This window comes from Acomys minous, assembly GCF_964271855.1.
Source record: "Acomys minous genome assembly, chromosome: 3".
NCBI lineage: Eukaryota > Metazoa > Chordata > Mammalia > Rodentia > Muridae > Acomys > Acomys minous.
This window is the reverse complement of record NC_140485.1, coordinates 131469771-131484454: the sequence shown is the minus strand read 5'-3', so window position 1 is coordinate 131484454 and position 14684 is coordinate 131469771. Positions and strand designations below refer to the sequence as shown.

The following is a 14684-nucleotide window of genomic DNA, read 5'->3' as shown; positions in this document are numbered from 1 at the left end:
ATCAGGAGCCAAGCTCTGAATAGGGCTTCTATTCTGTAGGCACTGTCTTCTGCATAGCATGTCCCATGATGGCTATGCCTGATAAGACTGCCTTAGAGCCACAGGCCTCTGGCTGAATCCCCACTTGGTCACCACCTTCACTCTCTGAGGGAATGGGAACAGAAGGTAGCATTTGGTCTGTGGTGGAGAGAGCACACCAGTCTTTGACCTCTTAAGGTTGTGATGACTGGAAAGACCTCTCCGAGGAATCACCAGGACAGGAGTTCCCGGTGAGTAGTTGGCCAGAAGAGCTCTGGCCCATCTGTGAAGATTTGGGGGTCCCTCTTAGGGACCATCGACAGAAAGCTGGAGCTAACGCTCACTCTGTGTTTCAGGGTCAGAGACCACAGCAAGTGGCTGCTCATGAGACGGTGCCTTTAGAGGATCTCAGGGCCAGCACACGTCAACTTCAATAGACAGCAGCCTACACTAGCAGGAAAGAGCCACTCAGGAGTCCTCTGCCCTAGGAGGAGCATCTTACAGCTCCTGCTAATGGAGGCTTCGTAAAGAGTGTTGGAGATGTAAGATTTTGAGTCCTGAGGGATGCAGTGTCCATCTTGATGAAGATCAGGCCCCAAGGTGTAAAAGTAATTTTATTTTCCTGGCTCAATTGTTGTCTGGGAGGCTTACTGCCTCCTTCTGCTAACCTAGGCCTAGTCCTGGAAGCTTCTAGCCTCTGTATACTCTAACCTAGGCCTAGAATGTTTTCAGCCTCTGACACTACTTAATAAACTCACCCTTTCTTGTTTTGTTTTTGTTTTTGTTTTCGTGTGTGTGTGTGTGTGTGTGTGTGTGTGTGTGTGTGTGTGTGTGTGTGTGTTTCAGTTCAACTAAGCTGTTCTGGCTCAAACTTTTCTCCCAGCTGACTTATTTAATCTGGCTTCTCTCTCGACCTGGAATTTCTCAGCTCGGCCTCAAACTAACTCAGCAATCTGTTCTAATCTTCTGGCTTCTTCTCATTTTCTGGCTTGTTCTGTCTTCACCTGAGTTCTCTCTCTGCAACCCATCTCTCTCTTATTGTCCTGGTAAAACTGCCTTCTCTCTCTGAAAAGCTGCCTCTTTAGTAGCTTCCCTTCCCTCTTACTTCTCGTGAGAGTTGGGTGTATCCTATTCTGTCAAATCTTCTCTGATTCGTCACCTTCTTATGCCACTCAACTAGACATCACTTTCAAACATGGGAGCTTCCTTCTACAAACTAACCACCTTTGTTTGGGATTAAAGGCATGCATCACCACGCCTGGACCTAAGCTTTTCTTTACCTGATACTTGTTCTATACCAGATTGGCCTTCACCTCAGATCTCTTTGCCTGTGTCTCCTGGGTTAAAGGCATGTTTGTATTCCAGCTGGATCACATAGACCTAGAAGGTCTTTGGATGTGCTCTCTTGCCAAAACAGCCATGTTCTGAATTGGCATTCCTCTACAACAAGGGGAGGTGAGAAGGAAGGAGGGTCTTAAAGCACAGAGCCTGCCTGGATGCCTTTTACCTCTCCCTGAGACAGATCTTAGGGAGGTTGGGCAGGAATGGATGTCTAACTCCATCCAGCACTAGAAGGAGCTATTGACTGATTTGTGTTAGTGGACTAGCTGAGGTGCTTGGCTACATCAGAAGGGGCTGCGGGAGCGGGAGGGTGGGTGGAGAGACTGATCTGTCCAACCATCATCTGTCACCTTTGCATCCATGGACCGGCTATTAACACTGGAGAGAGCAGAGAGGAAAAGAAGCTTGGAACTGTAAAATTCCCCTCAATAACTTTATTATAATGCATATAGTGAAGGCTAGGCTAGGGGTGCACGCTATGCTTTAGGTCCTGTGTGTAGGGGGAGGAAAATGTTCAGAAACGATAATGATAATACTATACCTGTCCCTGTATGTTCTACACACACACACACACACACACACACACACACACACACACACTCAAAAGGAGAAAAACACTTAAAATGTAAGTCACAGTACAACAATCTGAGTGTGATAAGCATTACTTACAAAGAGCCTTGAGAGTATTGGAAAGTCCATTTTCAAAGTATATACACTTTTAATCTTTTTTTCCCCTCCATATAAGCCAACAAACAATCTTATAGTGAGAATTCCTGCTGTGGTTAGCAGATAAAGTTGGAGACGTCTAATATGCAAGCCAGTATCTGTCCATCGCTTTCCCTATCCAATGCTTATGTGGGAGGAAGACACTGTCAAAGGGAGCTGAAGGCCTGTAGGTTCTCAGCTGCCCCATCAGGCCCAAACCAAAACCTGACACGATAGAGACAGTGCTGCCTTGGGTCTGTGGCACCAAGTTTGCACATCCATGGAGAACAGAGCGGAAAGCACTGTGGGTAAGGGGCCCTACAAAGATCTTTCTGTAAGGAAAGGGAAAAGAAAAAAGAAAGAAAGGGAAGAGAAGAAGAAAAAGAAACAGAAGAGAAAGAAGGGGATAGAAAGAAAAACAGTAGGAAAGATGAGAGACAAAAATGGGGCAATGGAATGCGTAGAAAGGGGAAAGAGGGAGGGAGTTTGGGAGGGTAGTTCACACCCAACATTAGAGTTAGAGGCAGCTTCTCTAGGTGACACGAGGTCAGGTCTCATTTCAGGTTTCCTAGTGTATCGTACAGAGGCTGGTCCTATTGACAATTATGTGGGCATCTGTTAAGGACTGGAGATGTTTTGATAAAAGAGTAATAAACCCGGAAGTTTCAGCCTCATTTACTTTCTATAACATTTTCAATACGTGAGACCAGCGAGAAATGCAAGGAACGGCTGTCTAGTCAGGCTGTGACAAATGACACTTGTGCTTGCTCAGGGCTCTACTGTCTCTTTCTCCTCCTGCACAAGGTTGCTACGGTCCCCTCACAGGGAGGGCACAAGACATTAAACCTGTGGGAGTGGGGAGGTGGGGAGGTAGTGGGCCCGGCAGCTCTCCCCAGAAAGAAAAGCTTGGGGAAGGAGGGGGCGGGGGAGAGCATGGATTTTGTTAAAAACAGACCTGCTGAGTAGAAAGACATGTGCCACAGCTAGGAATGCTTGGATTGGTTTTCTCCTAAAGCCTTTAAGAGGAACAGAGTCACAGAGCAGAGGTTCATAACGTTGATGCAACTTTTCATTTCTTTGGGTAGTTATTGAGTTCTGCTAATTTCCCAGGCTTGCGATCCTCTTGCCCTGGCCTCGCCAGTAGCGCACAAAACAGATACAATATGCCACTGACTCTAATGTGTTAAACTTTCTAATGCTCAGGGTGCCAGTCTTTCCATACACCTCTTGCGACCATCGCAGACATCACTAGAGCTCATTGGCCATCCAGCCTAGTGGAACCCATGAACCCTAGGTTCAGTTAGAGACCCCTGACTCAGAAAACAAGGTGAAGAGTAATAGGAGGAGACATGGATGCTGATCTCTGGCCTCTATACACATGTGCAAACACATGTATGTACTCTCGCCTTACCATATGCACACATATGATCATGCACCGCAGCCCCTAAAATGTACCTAAAGAGTTTTTAAAGCACATTGACCACATTCTCATGTGTAGAAGCTCTTGTTAAAATGAGGGTGGATGCCCAGCACCGTGGAGAAGTGCTGTTCAGGAGCCAACGATCGCCCTTATCCACGAACTACTACCCCTTTAATCATGTTTCTAGCGACTGATGATTGGAAAAACAGAAGAAAACAACACAAAATAGGAACGCGTATCTGAGACAGTCTATATGCCTTTGGACAGAGTTTAACATAACATTTTTAAAAGGACCTTCACTAGAGTGTCTAGCAGAATCCTTTAGAAAAAGGCATGGGACCCTGCTCCCCATGGGCACTGCCAGACAGGTATCAGAACAAATCTGTAGTTCGCTGTTGTTCGGGACATGCTTCCGGCCCTAGTCACCTGCAGAGCAGAGCAGACCAGAGTGGAGTCACTCCTGCTAGGAGCCAGCTTCCTAGTGAACCAGGATATTCCCAGCATACGTGATAGAACCTGGTCTCCTTTTGTTTTGTTTTGTTTTTTAAAAAATATATTTTATTAATTTATTCATATTAAATCTCAATTGTTAGTCCATCCCTTGTTTCCTCCCTCCCTCCCATTTTCCCCTTACGCCCCTTGCCTATGACTGTGACTGAGGGGGACCTCCTCCTCCTGTATATGCTCATAGGGTATCAAGTCTCTTCTTGGTAACCTGCTATCCTTCCTCTGAGTGCCACCAGGCCTCCCCATCCAAGGGACGTGGTCAAATATGGACCACCAGAGTTTGTGTGAAAGTCAGTCCCCACTCTCCACTCAACTGTGGAGAATGTCCTGTCCATTGGCTAGATCTGGATAGGGGTTCTAGGTTTACTGCACGTATTGTCCTTGGCTGGTGCCATAGTTTGAGCAGGATCCCTGAGCCCAGATCCCCTGTTCTAGAATAAGGTAGCACCTGGTCCTCAATGCACCAATTGAGTGCCTCAAAACAAGTGTGTTGTATGTAACTTTGTCCTTTGACATAGGTAAGCAGAGAGGAAAAGCAACTGCTCTCTTGTGACTCATCCTTCTTCTTTTATTAAAATTTATTTATGTTTATTTGTTATTGTTGTTTGTCTTGTTTTCTTTGTTTTTGAGGCAGGCTTTCTCTATGTGGCACTGGCCATCCTGGAACAGAATCTGTAGACTAGGTTATCCTTAAACTCAGAGATCCACCTGCCTCTGCCCCCTGAATGCGGGGACTAAAGGTGTGCTCCACCACTGCCTGGCCCAACTCGCCCTCTCTTGTCTTTCCTTCCTCCATCTCTTTTTATCCTTTCCTCCACCTGTTGTTGATTTCACATAGCATTCTTTTGTTTAAATTTGATTTTGGCTTTCCCGGCACCAAACTATGTAAGAAAACAGGCAGACGCAATTAGAGAAGGCTATATCCTCAGATGAGAAAGTGTGGCTGCCCGAGGACGTAACGGACAGATGTGTTGTGTGTGTGTTGGCCATACCTGAGAATAAAAAGCTAATTTGACTTGATCACAAGCAGAGGCGGCTGGCCTCAATTGAATCACGGTACTTAGGGAAAATGAAACAAATCCCAAACCAGTAAAGTAAGAGCACATTATAAGATAATTAGAATTTTTAGCTTCCATTCATGGCTATTTGTCATTATCATGATTATTCTCAGATTTACTACTAGGTACCAACACCCTACATTATAGGCATTATCTCTTTTAATTTGCACCACACCCTGCCTGGATGTTACTATTCGTCCCCCGTGTCTGGAAGCATACACAGTTTCCATTATGCTTCCAGGGCCTCTCACAGAAGAAGTGACTGATGTCGCATGCACACCAGGACTCTGCTGGCCAGCCAATCACCGAAACCCAGCATCCCGCGGCACAGGCTTTATTCTTCAACACACATCTTTACATAAGAGGAAAGTTTGCTACCGGTTGATCCTAGGGGTTAAATAAATGTAGTTTGTATTAGGAACCAACCAAATACAACCACCCTCACTTACCAGGCACCTACCCTGTGCCAGGATCACTACAGGGTGTAATGAGTTCCCACCAGTCCTATTTACACAACCAACTCTTTGCTGTCTGATGTCTGTGCACACTACCCTCCTTGCATGAAGAGTCATCAGCTAATCTCCACCAAATCTGCTTTCGGCTTCTTACTGTTGAACACTCAGACTCTACTGTGTCTTCTGACCCGCACATACAGCCGTTTCCTTCCTTCTCATGAACGGCTGCTCTTATGACATACAGCTGCCCCTGCCAGCCACCTACGGTTTCAGTACTGTGCTAGTTTTCAAGTCTCATAAAACCAAAAATGAAAAACGAAAAAACAAGCCAAAACCAAACAGTTCTATAAGAGCCTGAGAACTCTTGTGTTTTGAAGCTGAAGGGTTAGGCATTCCTCATGAAGATCAGAGATCCCCACAGCAAAGACAGGAACACTACCACTGGAAGGCACAGCCCTGGTCAAAGGGAGGCGCTGCCACACTGAAGTAGACAGGTCTACCTGGGGGCTCAGGACCCGCATGCGAAGCATTCTGTCGCTGTGTACTGGTATGGGCTCCACTGTCTCACATGGGAGCATATAGACACTGTGAACATCTCAGGGCAACACAGACCATATACACGTGTTCTCATACTCTCCTTCACGGGGTGCCAGTTCTCTCCATGGCCCTGCACGTCACATTGCCAAATGGATGGCTTACGAGCTCAAAGACGACTGGTGATTTCAGAAGCAAAAAACACTCCGAGGACACACATTCAATAATGACCTGCGGCCTATCCAGAAATCAGTTCTAGGAATTTTGAAATAAAAAGACCGAGTAAAGATCCATTCAAAGAGAGATGGCCTTTCCATATTCACATTACCAGTTATTATATGTTTAACTTAGTAAGTGATGGATCATATCAGTTATTTCATAAATTATAGTGGTAGGGGCACTCCAGAGAGAGAAAGAGAGAGAGAGAGAGAGAGAGAGAGAGAGAGAGAGAGAGAGAGAGAGAGAGAGAGAGATCAGTAAATTCATAAAATCCCCAACTATTGCACAAAGTCCGTAACAGGTAACAGCCACGTACCCAATTCTCCAAGTGTGTTTTCTCAGAGTTCATCCAGTGGAGCAGACATGGGCTTCAAAAACAAAGCCTTGTGCTCTTTGTGCTGAATTTCTTGGAACTCTGACCCTGACACAAAATAAGGTTTCAACCGGCCACCAAAGTAGGGGCTACCTGGATAGTATTATCTAGAAAGGAAGCTCAAGCTTCCATTTACTGAGTCACACAGATGGCAACAGGGCTCTTTATGCTGTGTCTTCCCAACAATTAGAAGGACCTTTTCCTACCATAGATGGTTGGTAGGAAGTGCTTCACTACCTCTGTTGACACCAGTAGCACTGGAGAGTATGGGGGCAGAGCTTATTATAAATTTTCAGTCTGTAAACATTGTTTTATTTGCTTTTGAACCAAAAGCAGCTGTGGTCTGCCCAGTTGAGGAGGAAACTGAGACCAGGAAGGCCACACAGGAGCTGCTGCCACTAGCCAGTGTGTGGAGCCCCACTTAGGTACCAGACACCTAGCACAGGGCTGCGGTGGTGGTCAGCTTATGGAAGGTTTGGCTTTGTATAGCTCCCACAAAAGAGCTACAGCTGTGGAGTCTTATTAAGAGGTCAGTCAGCAGCATACCTCAGGGCTTAGAAGGCGACAACTGGCAGACGGGTGTGTTAATATCACATTGTGCCTGGAACCACAGGGGACAAGACCTTCCATAGTGAACCCTGCCTCTGGCCCCAAGCGCCACACTTCTTCTCAAGTAAATGCCTGTCTTGCAAAAGGTGGAAGTGGCAATTATATATGGAAAGCATGCAATCTAATTTTGTTTAGATCACAGAATTAGAGCTGGGATTATAGTTCAGGGGTAGAGCATTTGCCTAGATTTGCCTAGTACCCACAAGGTCCTGGTGTAATGCTTAAAAAAAAAAAAAGATGCCAGGCAACAGATATGAGAAGTTTATTATAGTGGTAGGGGCACCCCAGAGAGAGGAGAGAGAGAGAGAGAGAGAGAGAGAGAGAGAGAGAGAGAGAGAGAGAGAGAGAGAGAGAGAGGGAGGGAGGGAGGGAGGGAGGGAGGGAGGGAGAGAGAGGAGAAAGGTAAGAGAGAGGTACAAGGTAGGTTTGTCCTTTTATATACTGGGCAGGGGCATGCCTAGTGGCAGGTAGGTAATGACATCATAGGTTGCTAGGCAGACAGGGGCCAGTAGGCTAACACCTGGTTTCAGTCCCAGCAGTGCAAACAAACAACTACGAATCGCTGCTATAGATATCCCTATAACCTCCCAAAATATCACTTATGAAAACCATATCTTGTGAGCATATCCACTCTCCTCTCTCGCCATCTGTTTATTTGCCTCTGTCATACTGGCTCTAAGTTCTGAGGACCAAGATGACCTGTAGGCAAATATGTGTGGGACTTTTTTTTTTTAAAATTAATGATTGATGTGGGAAGGCCCAGTGTACTATGGGCTGTACCACCACTGGACAGGTGTTCCTGGGAGGTACAAGAACAATAAACTTTTGTTATTTTGTTTCTGGTATTTACCACAGCAGCAGGAGGAAGCAAACTAAAATACCTAGTTAACTCATCCTTCAGTCCCTGGTCTTTGCTACCCTGTGTCTCGGTGCATCAGACCTTCTCCTGAGAGGCCATCACAAGAGCTGGCAACTTTCTCCTGAGCTCTCACTCTCACACAGAAGGGTGGGCAACGGTAGGACCTGTGCCCTAGCTTATAGCTCATGAAGGACCGAATTGAGTCCCTGTAATGTGAGCCTGGGCTACCAGGGTGAAGAGAGCCAGCAAGGCAAGGGTTAAGGGAGGCCCTGTCACTCTGTCAGTGGCAGGAACTGTGCACAATTTCAAAGCAGCTCTAACAGTCCTCCAGAGCTCCTTCCTTTGTCCAGGGGCCAGTTCCTACAACTGCCATCTCTGGAAGATGAGGCAGGCTGCTAGCCGGGCTTCTTCCTTTTAACTCTCCTCACACCCCACTCAACTCCCACCTCTCTGCCAGAAAAGAAGTGCTTTTCTAATCAAAAGTAGATTAACTCCCACCCTTTCTCTGCGTTTGCAACATCATTGTCCAGGCTTTAAACAGACCTCAGGGGGCGTGATTTATCCCTTGCTTTGTGCAGAACGGAACAAAAGGGGCCCTCTGCTCAACTCCGCCTTTATTGCAGGCTAGCTCACGGGCCCCACCCTCCCCTCGTCCCACTTACAGCTTGCTGGAAGCCTGGCTGCAATCACAAAGGCAAGGCCTGCTGGAAAACAGAAGACACACTCCTCGATCTCCCCCTCCCCAGACCCCCATCCCCAGCCCTCCCCCACCTCTGAGCTAGTTTCATTATCCCCCTGATTAAAATACAAGTAGTTTTACTTTCATGATAGATGGCTATTTGAAATAACTTCCACGAAGATTAATATCAATGCAAGGACTTTGCAGCTCCAAGTTCACATCACCAACCCGCATGCAGAAGGCCTGACCTACAGCGACAGGGCACTGCTTGTCCATGTTAGTTTAAAATAACAAAGGAAATATTTTAAAGTATAACGAATGGCCTCTCCCAACACACACACACACACACACACACACACACACTCACATACACATGCTCACACATATATACTCACACACACTCAGACACATCCACATGCTCACACGTATACAAGTACACACACACACACACACACACACACACACACACACACTTCTAAAGGCATCTTATGGAAAAAACTTAGTCTGCATCCATTCTTCATTCCTTTATGACCTCCTTTTGAGTGGATGCTTCTTTTCTTTTCTTTTTTTTTTTTTTTTCTTTAACATTTAAGAGAGAAGACACCACACTTTAACTTAAGAAAAAACAGTTTACAGTCCAGGCCCTTTATTTCCTTTTGCATATTAGGCCATGAATTCGTATGGAATAGGCTCCAGCAGCTCAGGCTCCTTCCCACTAGTCCTCACGATGTGTGCTGCTCTGGGTGGTGCAGGCTGGCGCTTCAGCTGGACCCAGGTGGCCTTCTCCTTGGCTTCCTTCTTCTTCTGGTCGCTCTTCTTCACACTCTTCAGGAAGCTGTCCCTGCTCTCAGAGTGCCTGATGTGCTCAGTGCTCTCGGCGAGACTCTTGCCCTTAACCTGCTTGTTCACAGTGATGCCCGCAGCATGCTGGGTGACGTTGTAGACTCTTCCGGTTTTGCTGTGGTAACACTTATGGGGCATTCCTTTTTGAACAGTTCCCATTCCCTTGGTGTCTACAGCATCACCCTTCTTGTAGATTCACATGTATGTGGCCAAAGGAACAACTCCATCCTCCCTTCCTACAAGGCCTGGAGAACACATAGCGGGCGCCCCCTCCTCTTTCCTTTTGTGTTCATCATTTTGGCGAGTTACTGCAAGATGGCTGCGGCCAAAAGTGAGTGGGTTTTTCTTATAGCTTAGTTTGATAACACAAACAGCCTTCACAGTAAGTGCCGGTCTTTGTCACTCTGTGCCTTTCATTGCCAGAGCCCCCTCCCTTGTCCATAGAGGGATTTCCCCCCCCTTTTTATGAGATGTCATTTCATTTTTTGGCGCTGGATAAGTGAAGAAAGATATGTTCAATCTCACAGGTCCCACCTCTAGAAAAAAACCTACAGGCGACTGATGGCTGTTGAGAAAAAGAGACTTCACCTTGCCCAGTGACAAGTCCAAGGATTGTCAATTCACACACAGGCTATCAGTCTGAAACCACATGTCCACAAACAGCAACAATGGACTCAGCAGATTGTACTTGTCTGTCTGTCTGTATATGTGCAAGCGTGTGTGTGTGTGTATGTGTGTGTGTATGTGTATATGTGTGTATGTGTATGTGTGTGTGTGTGTGTGTGTGTATGTGTGTGTGTATGTGTATATGTGTGTGTGTGTGTGTGTTTGTGTGTGTGTGTGTATGTGTATATGTGTGTGTGTGTATGTGTGTGTGTGTGTGTATGTGTGTATGTGTGTATGTGTGTGTATGCTCTGAGACTGGATCAGGATAGCAGGTGACTTCCTCAATCACTGCTAATCGTGACTGCCCATCACTGAGCTGGAAGCCTGCTATTCCAGCCCTGCTAGCTACAGAGCTCTTGAGACCCTCCTGTCCGCACTTCCAGTGTTAGGGTTACAGGCACACACGGTCATGCCTAGCTTCTCCCCCGCCTCCCCCACCTCTCTTTCTTCTCCCTCCCCTCTCTCTTTCCTTCCTCCTCCGCTCCCGCTCCCTCTTCTTTCTTTCCTTCCTCTCTCTCTTTCCTCTCTCCCTTCCTTTTCTTTTCGATCCCCTCTGGAACATGGGTTCTAGTGATTCTAACTCAGGTCCTGGTGCTGGCAGAGTAAACACCCTGACCCACGGGGACCTCTCAGCCTCTTGGACTGCTTGGCTGGTCCAGAGTTTCTGGCTGGGATGATAATACAGTTCTGGACATGGACAATAGCGTTGATCACACAACACTGTAAGTGTGTTTACCGCTGGCATGGGCGGGGGATAAAACATTCAGTTGTGTCTACTCTCACTAAAAAATTCTTTAAATAAAAAAATTAATGAAAGAAGCTCCTTTTATTTATGAAAGAAGAGCCTCAGACAACATATTTTAGATACTGCAGCCATCACAATGTGACCACTTTTCCCTATTTAGGTGCATCAGAAAGTGGGAGCCGGGTGGATGGCAGTAGCTACAAATGTTCACTGCTCTTGCAGAGGACCTAGCGTTAGTTCCGAGCACTCACACAGCAGTTCACAACCATAACTCCAGTTCCTGGGGATCTGACTCACTGCTTTGACCATCTTGGGCACCAGGCACACATGCATGTGGTGTACATACATATATGCAGGCAAAACCTTCCTGTGCACACAATAAAAAAGAAATTAACTCTGAAAAAAAATATAGAAAAGACCAGTTATACCCGGGCTTTAACTCTCTAATAAAATTCATCAGGATGATTGAAATAGTTTTGTACCCATTCCATAAACAGTGGTTCTCAACCTGTGGGTCGTGACCCCCTTGGCAAGCCTCTAGCTCCAAAAATTATTCACATTATGATCCACAACAGTAGCAAAATTACAGTTCTGAAGTAGCAACAAAAATAATTTTATGGTCTGGGGTCACCAGGACGTGAGGAACTGAATTAAAGGCTCGCAGTGTTAGGAAGGTTGGGAACCACTGCACGGACTCTTACTTTTCCCATTTGAGGAGATCTTTCCTCTGACTTGTTGGTGCTGCCACACCCACCTCAGTCTTACCCCTCTGCTTGCCGTAGGGCATGAAACCAAGTAATTAAGCTTATTTTAGATGTGTAGGGTAAATGGGCTCTTAGTGACAGCCCTGGCCTCTTGGGTAAAGACACAGGGTTTACTGTCTAGTGTTGGAAACATCTATTTTGCCAGCTCAAAAGACACACTTGTGTCTGGGCTGCATTCTTGAGAGCTGAGGCTGGTGGAGATGCGATCGCCAGTCATCTGCAGACAGGGCTTTCTGAATTAGACTTATTTATAGTGGAAGAGGCTGAGATCAGACCGGCCATTTGTTTCTGGACACACAGCTGATTGTCACATGAGCATGGAGTCCAGACCAGAGCTTTGTCCATTAAATCAACCCCGGCTCGTCTCAGCCCAAATCAACACCCTGAAAGAAGGAATTCATTCCACTATAAAAACCCTTTTGATCTGTTAGAAACAAATTCCAATTACATGTAGACGGGTCAGGTATACTTAAAAGCATAGCAAACTATATGTATCTTGTGTCTAAAAAAATTGTGTGTGTGTGTGTGTGTGTGTGTGTGTGTGTGTGTGTGTGTGTGTGTGTAGGTTCTCTAGGAGGCCAGAAGTGAAAGTTGGGCCTGCTGGAGCTGTACTTACAAGCAGGTGTAGGCTGCCTGACATGGGTGCTAGGAACCCGATGAATCATCTGGAAGAGCGATGTGTGCTTTTAACCCCTGGGACATCTCTCCAGTCCATATAACGTGAGCTTTTAAAAGTATAAAGGTAAGGGTCAGTGAGAAAGGTCAGCAGGTAGAAACAGTCTGATGGCCTGAGTTTGTTTGACACCTGGGACCTAAGCAGGAGAGAGCTGACTCCTTGTCATATGACCTCTACATATGTGCATTAGATGCGCCTGCATGTGTGCACACATACACATGCACACATGTGTAAAAAATTAAAAGTATGAAGTTAAGATTTTTGTTTGTTTGTTTTTCAAGACAGGGTCTCACTATGTAGCTCTGGCAGTCCTGAAACTTACTCTGTAGACCAGGCTAACCTTCAACTCACACAGATCCACCCGCCTTTGCCTCCCAAGTGCTGGGATTAAAGGTGTGCGCCATTATAGGTCTGCCAATGTTTAGAATCTACCAGAAGTGACTGGCTTTATAAAAGAGCTAATGGCATGAATAATTATTTAACGAGAATAATGACTGTACCTAAAATGTTTATTGCACTCTTAGTACTGTGTAAGCATTGCACATTAGTCCCATTTTTTTTTCAGGTGGGAAAAAAAAACCCTTTAAAATCCTCAGGAACCAGTGGGTTTCATTGGGAAGTAGCTAAGCACAGGTTCAGATGCAGCTCTGACAGTTTTGAAAGCCTGTAACCTTCATCACTTTCTTATACCCCTTGAGGATGAGAGGGTGATTTATGCTGCCTTTAAAAGTTTCTGTTTGCTTTATAACAACATCAGCCACACCCTCCCGAGGACCAGGGGCCTCTTCTTTGTTGAATGGCTGTTGGAATATGAGGCTCATCAAGACAAACTTCCCTCAGCCCCACAGATGCGAATCCATCAGCATTTGGGATGCAGAAGGGTCTGGCCAGGTGCTGGGATGCTCCCAAGGGCCTCCCAGCAGCCTCTGCTCTAGAAAGGCCCTGCCTAGGTTCCTGTTGTTCCTCCAAACCAGATCTCTCCAGCGATAGCTTTTAATTGCTCAAATAATAGCCCCTTTGAACTGTTTACGAGGGCTCACTATCCTAGGTATGAATCTGGCTGATGACCGTTAATTGCCTGTTTCTCATGAGGGGTCCTTATGATGTTTGACTAATTCCTATTTTTGAAGTAGGAATTTTCCCTAAGTGGACCAACACAAAGTCAGCTTTGAACATTCTGGATGGGTTGACTATGGGTAACTTTACATATTCTATCGGTAGCTTCTTGTCCTGATTTTGTTTTGGAGAGGACTTGAGGCTTGGCAGGGCAGCTCCCGTCTCGGAGCAGAGGTTTGTCAAATAGGTCTCTAGAGGGGTTAACCGGTTCCCCAGTGACCACACATGAGCAAATCTGGGAAGACTTGGCCTTGCAGGAGAGGAAAAGGTAACTTTTTACCTCAAAAGTGACCTATACCAGAATTACTGGCAGAAGGGTAAACTGTGGATCACTTTTGCCTTATGCTGGGGTGGAAGTGAGGCTAATTGTTGCAGATTCCTCGGTCTTACACCCTGGATTTGCTCCCTAATGACAGACAAGACAACAAACTCTTTCTTTCCCACAGATCCACGTTCTTTGTATTCTTTGTTAGTGCCTGAGGCATAGAGGACTTTGAGTAAGAAAAGTAGCTTGCTTCTAGGAAGCTTCATTCACGAGTCTCTGTGAGGACTCACCTTAAGTAAACTGCTTTAGCTGTTTTCTTTCACTGGTCTGTAAGTGGCTCTGATCGGCCACGCCTCCCCCCACCAGGAAGGACTGATTCCTCTGAAGACTGTGAGCCAAAACTAGCAACTTCTCCCTTTAACTTGTCCTTAGGTATTTGGGTCACAGTTGGTTTTATTTGTATTTTAGCATTTGAAAATGATTTTAGCAGTTCTATTCAAAATGCTGAGTAGAATGACATCATTGGTTTTAAGTGGCAAAATTATCTTTGTGGCGAAGAAATTGAAAACACAAGGAGAACAGTTACCATGTTAAGTACACAGGTAACAAGGTGCAATAAGCAAGTTGCTCTTGTTCTGTGCTATGGAATAGGGGTGCTCGGTCATTTGCATCCTCTTTAGGCCTTTCTTATGGTCTGGGTAAATTCTCTCCCAGGACTCACATCATCAGGTACAGGTAAGATGTTTAATTTGGCAGATACATCTGGCCACACGAAATTTCTCCCAAATGCAGGTCCGTTTGTTGAGAACATAATTTCCTGAAATTTATAGTT

General features: G+C 45.9%; 1 protein-coding gene and 1 pseudogene across 16 annotated transcripts in view; both read right to left on the bottom strand.

Moving 5' to 3' along the window:
• PLEKHG1 (pleckstrin homology and RhoGEF domain containing G1) overlaps positions 1 to 14684 on the bottom strand; it is a 211379-nt gene that overhangs the window by 60718 nt on the left and 135977 nt on the right. The window lies entirely within an intron of this gene.
• Positions 8904 to 10019, bottom strand: LOC311595264 (large ribosomal subunit protein eL21-like; annotated as a pseudogene). Its single transcript has one exon. The product of its transcript is annotated as a large ribosomal subunit protein eL21-like (transcript).